Genomic DNA, 6,000 nt, shown 5'->3' with positions numbered 1-6,000 from the left:
AGGCCTGCAGGCACTTAGGGCACTCTCTGCTGTGCCCCTGCTGCCTGGCCCCAGGAGGGGGCTCCCCATGGCCCCCCTGTGCAGAAGACAGTAATCTTCATTTCCTGGATGAGGTACAGAAAGAGAAAGGGGGCTTGTCCAAGATTGCTGGGATATACTACAGAATTGGAAGATCTCCCCCGCAAGGCAAGCCTGGGGTGACTCCCTGCTGCCCTCCTGCAGCCTTGCCCTGGGAGGGGGCTCCCCCACAACACCCTCCCTCCTCTCCTTATCCAGGTGACCTCCTCTCTCCTTCCTCCATCTCTGGCCACTGCCAGAGCAGGACAATCCCTCTTCTAGACAGAAGGTTCTCAGTTGGGGCCCAGGGCTGGTGGGCGGAGCATGTACCAAGCACCTCTCACCTGGACTGGAGTAGCAGCCCCTCGTGGGGTTCTCTGCTCCAAGCACAGGGACCCCACTCGGCCTAGCTTCACACCTGACCAGAGACACCCTCTTAAAACTCAAACTCCTTTGGGGGATATTTTTAAAAAACAATTATATTCTTTAGTCATTATAATGCATTCGATTTATATCTCTGTATCATCAAATATATAATCTAGTTGATTGCCAGCCCACATGAACTATCTTTATTTCCCAAAATACTTAAAATGTGCAAATTGTTTATTGCCGTGAACTTGAAAAAAGGAAAATATTCCTACCCACACTATTATTACCTAGTAGACCTTTTTCGACCAACTGTTTTACCTGGACTTGCTAGCAAATGGTCGCAGACTTTGCAGGATTGAACACTACTGTATTTCACCAGTGACTGACTCAGCCTCAAGGGAGTGTTAGTCTCTTCGTCGTGTCTGACTCTTCGTGACCCCATGGTCCGTAGCCCACAAGGTGCCTCTGTCCATGGGATTCTCCAGGCAAGAATACTGGAGTGGGTTGCCATTTCGTCCTCTAGGGAATCTTCCCGACCCAGGGATCAAACCTGGGTCTCCTGCATTAGCAGGCAGATTCTTTACCATCTCAACCACCAGGGAAGCCCAGCCCCCAGGGAACTGGAGGCCAAAACCAGAGGCGAAAACTCAGGGAACAGGATTTCCCAGGTGATCCAGTGTCTAGGACTCTGTGCTCCCAATGCAGGGGCCTGGGTTCCATCTCTGGTCGGGGAGCTAGGTCCCATATGCGGCAACTAAAGATCCCGAATGCTACATGTAAGACCTGGCACAGCCAAATAAATGAATAAATATATTTTTAAAAGTATTTAAAGGGGGAGGGGAGGCAGACAAGGTTGGGGTAGTCTAGGTGTTCATGGGGAGCCTCAACCAAAAGGTGCTGAGACACCCTCTCCCAAGGCCTCTGGCCTCTGTGTCTTGGCTCAGGCCAGGCTCTCCCTGGAGGACCCTCACTGCCTTGCGTTCCCAGGGAGATCTTGTCCTTCGGCCCTACCTACCCCAGGGTCTGACGTCACCAAAAACTCCCCTGATTGGCCTTGGGGCCTCCTCTTAATGCCCTCCACAGCACCTGACATGTACCTCCATCTTATTATATACTTGTTGCAATAAAATGTATTGTTTCATCAAGTGCATCTCTGGACACACCTGGCCCTCCTCCCACTGGAAGCTCCTGGAGGCAGGAATCCCCCTCCCTTCCCCACAGGATGGCTGGGCGGAGGGGGTGGGCACCTGGGTCTGGCACAGGGTGCGGGGGAGGCCTCCACAAGGCAGCCACTTCAGCGCGCTGCCGGTTACACGGACGGGCTTCAGCTACAGGTCATCCTGTGCTCGACGTTTAGCCATGGGACATGGAGGTCGTGCGTAGACTTTGAAGCAGAGGTGTAGGCCTCTCAGAAGACATGACCAGTGCTCCTGGGCCCGGAGGCAGAAGAGAGGAGGACATGAGCCGGCAAGTCCCGGGCAGACCCAACCCCGGAAAAGCTTCTCTATCTCTCCAGCCTGTTATTACAGAAATGGTCACACCGGGGAAAGTTGGAAGTATATAGAACAAAGAATGCCCTTACATACAGTCCCCACCCAGACTCAACAATGGTTACCATTTTGCTATACTTGTTCTCAAGCCTCTCCAGTGTGTGTGTGTGTGTGTGTGTACACACTATGGGAGAGTATAGTATATATGTGTGTATAGTATAGTATAGTATACACACTTATGCTTCCTTCGACTGAAGCGACTAAGCACAGTATATATATACACTAAGTTACTCTCTATACATCAATATATACCTACATGTGAAAGTGAAGTCGCTCAGTCGTGTCCGACTCTTTGTGACCCCATGGACTATAGCCTGCCAGGCTCCTCCATCCATGGGATTCTTCAAGCAAGAGTACTGGAGTGGATTGCCATTTCCTTCTCCAGGGGATCTTCCCAACCCAGGGATCGAACCCGGGTCACCCGCATTGTAGGCAGACGCTTTACCATCTGAGCCACCAGGGAAATCCAGATACCTACATGTATATAAAACATATATATGTATACTTACAAAAAGTATGTGTAAATATATGTTTATACTGTATATATTACACTTATGTGTAATATATTTTAATATAATGTAATATATTTTAATATAATATAGTAATATATTTTAATGTAATGTATATAAAAGTATATAGATTTACTTTTTTCCTCTTCTTTTACTCTTCTGAAAGGCAGCTGAAAGCGGCCATCAGAACATGGGAGGAGCTGGCTTTAACTTTTCGAAAGTACATTCTTGCCCATCGACTCATCTTCTCAGATCCCAGAAGCAGGCAGGCAGACCTGATTATTAATCTCATCATACAGATGAAAACACCGGGGCCCCAGGGAGAGGAGCTTTCTCGGCCCTGTGGACGGTCAGTGGTGGGGTTGGAAACCGGCCCCCTTTGCACCCGTGTTTAACCCAGGGGCCGTAGGAGCAAAGGACCATGCATCTCTCTCGGTCCGTGGCCCCCTCATCACTGCTCTGCACAAGGTCTTGCTTTTTCCCTAGTCTCGCCCGGCCCTTCCCTATCCTATTTCTGCGCTCCCCAAGGCATCGACTCTCCCCATTTGGTGCGTGCCTCTGCATCAGTTACCTATGGCTGCACTGATGTGCGTGAAGGTCTTTGTGGTCCCCAGCATGCAGCTCACAAAGGAGCATCCTTGGTTCCCTGAAATTGCGCCGGAGTGATAAAGGTGAAATGGGTGTTTTGTTTTGTTTTCTATAACAAGCCCCTTTCAACCACACCTGAGTTTATGTTGCTATGATTTTGGAAAGCCCCTAGATAATCACAGGTTGGGGGCTGGTTGCCAAGGGAAACCAACGTGATTAAGAATTTGCAGCTTCATGCCCTGACCTCTGGAGAGGGGAGAGGGGCTGGAGGTTAGATTAATCATCAACTGCCGATGGTTTAATCAATCACGCCTATGTAATTAAACCTCAAAAAAAATTGCAAATATTGAAAAAAAAAACTAAAATACTGAAAAATCAGCCCTATTTCTACTGACTTGAAATGCCATTTTCAAAAAATTTTCTCTGTTTAGCTGTGTCGGGTCTTCACTGACTCATGCGGGATCTTCCTCTGCATCCCAGAGACCCTCAGCTGCGGCTGAGACACACAGGCCTTAGTTGTAGCGTGCGGGCTCGGCTGCTCCACAGCACGTGGGACTTTAGTTTTCCAGCCAGGGATCAGACCAAGGCTCCTGCATTGCAAGGCAGATTCTCCACCCCTGGCCCACCAGGGAAGTCCCTGAATGTTCTGTTTTTAATCACAAGCCACAGGCGTGGGCAACCCTCAGTGCCCTTTTCACTTGATCCAGGTCAAGTTTCCATATGTCCGCAGGGCGATCCTCCCCACAGCCCACCCCCGGGGCACCAGCCGGCTCCATCTGTCCCCCCAGGCCCAGTGCTCCTTCCCAGACCCACAGGGCCTGAGGAGTGCCCCTGGTCCTGCATTCAAACCTGGGCTTCTGCAGGCAAGCCGGTGTGAAGGGGATAGGGACCAGAATGCCTGGGGGAGCCAGGGAGGGCTGCGGGGGCAGGTGGGACACACCTAGCCCTGGGGAATAGTCTATTCCCCGAGGACCTACCTGGCCATGTACCTGGGGTGACTCATGGGACAGGGTGGGGCACCCAGAGATGTCTGATGACACGAGCCCTCTCTCAGCCCATTCCCCACCCCCTGCCCCGAGGGCTCTCCCACTGCCCTAGGTGCCTATATTCAGGGCTTGGACAAGGCACAGGGGCTGGAGGGCAAAGCTGAGCCTGATGCTTCCATGAAACAACACCTCCACTGGGGAGCGGAGGAAGGGGGGCTGAGGACTTGGAGAGAGGGGCCAGGATGATTAATGGGGCATTCCTGTCTGTCCGTCAGCGGGGAGAGGTCGAAGTCAGGGAGAAGAATGGTTGTCGAGGGCGACACATTCTTCCTGGGGATAACTCCAGCCTTTGTCACCCCACAGGGAGTGGGGTTTCGGGGAGTTGGGGACTGGAGTGTCTGTGCTGAAGGAGCTTAGAGATGGTCACTCATCTGACAGGGGAGGGGAGACTGAGGCCAGCAGAAGGGGGCAGGGCTGCCTGCGGGGCTCACCCAGAGGAGGAGGAATCAAGGGTGACCCCTGGGCTCCTGTCCCTGGAGGTCCAGGCTGGGAGCAGTGGTGGTCGGTGGGGAGAGGGCCAGAACAGCTGCAGTGGGCCCTGGGGAGGAGAGGAGGCAGGGAAAGCTGGGTCAAGGGGCCAGCGTGAGCCTGGCCCTTCCTCCCTCCAAGCCTCTGCACACATTGTCCCTGCAGCTCTCACCACGGCCCCTTGCCCTACATACTCCGCCCCGCCGTCCCCACTCACGTCCCCAACACTGTGAGGGTGGGTGGATCAGTCTGCTCCACCCACCAGGGCAGAACGCCCTAGACCAGGCAGCTTAACAGCAGACCTTTACATTCGCCCGGTTCTGGAGGCCAGAAGGCCAAGATCGCGTGGGCAGGGCTGGTGTCTTCTGGACCTCTCTCCTTGGATCGCCCCCTTCCTGCCTCTTCACCTGGTCTGTCCCCTGCAGCACCCCAGTGTCTCTGCATCCTAATCTCTTCTTATAAGGGCACCAGTCCGATGGGGTCACATCCCCACCCTCAAGGACTTAATTACCTCTTAACTTCATTATCTCTTTAAAGACCCTCTCCAAATACAGCCACACTCTGGAAGCCCCCTGGAGGCCCAGCGGTTAGGACTGGGCACTTTCACTGCAAGGGGTACAGGTTCCATGCCTCGAGGGAACTAACTAAATAGTCACACGCTGAGGCTTCAACATAGGAATTTGGAGGAACATGGTTCCATCTGTAGCAGTCGGCTCCCCGGTCCCCTCCGTGAGTGGGATTGGATCTGACCTTCCCTCTGCGTGGCCTGGAGGGTCTCTGGGCTGGGTCCCTGGACGGGGTCCCTGGACCTGTTGTCCTGCCCAGCAGCTGCCCCTCCCCCTTTCTGAGGGGACGGGTGGGGGTGGGTGGGGTGGCCAGGCTGCAGAGTGAGCAGCGGGGTGTGGCTCTTTCCATCTGCTCCTGTTTCACGTTGGCCCCTCCCGAGAAGGTGGTGCCCACCCCACCCTCCGCCAAGGGCCTGGCAGCTCCCCAGGTTCTGTGGGCAGTACGGGAGGGGCCCCAGGGAACCCAGGAGGCAGTGGGCTGGGCGGGCCAGGAGCTGGACGGTCCCTCCCTGCCTCCCAGCTTCCTCCTAAGGACAGCAGCGCTCTGCAGAAAGTGCTTGAGTCGCCATCCTGCGGAGGCACCAATGAACTGCCCCTCAGGCTGGGACACCGGCCCTGGGGGGCCCTTCCTAGGAGGCAGAGAGTCACAAACCCCAACAAGGCTCTGAGGAACTCCAACAGGAAAGGAAATTCTTTCCATGAGCACAAAGCCAAACAGGAAGGGGCTTCCCCGGTGGCTCAGTGGTAAAGAGTCCTCCTGCAATGCAGGAGCCGCTGGAGACATGGGTTTGATCCCTGGATCGGGAAGATCCCTGGAGGAGGGCATGGTAACGGACTCCAGCATTCT

This window comes from Oryx dammah, unplaced genomic scaffold, assembly GCF_014754425.2.
Source record: "Oryx dammah isolate SB20612 unplaced genomic scaffold, SCBI_Odam_1.1 HiC_scaffold_2, whole genome shotgun sequence".
Classification (NCBI taxonomy): domain Eukaryota; kingdom Metazoa; phylum Chordata; class Mammalia; order Artiodactyla; family Bovidae; genus Oryx; species Oryx dammah.
This window is presented reverse-complemented; position numbering follows the sequence as displayed.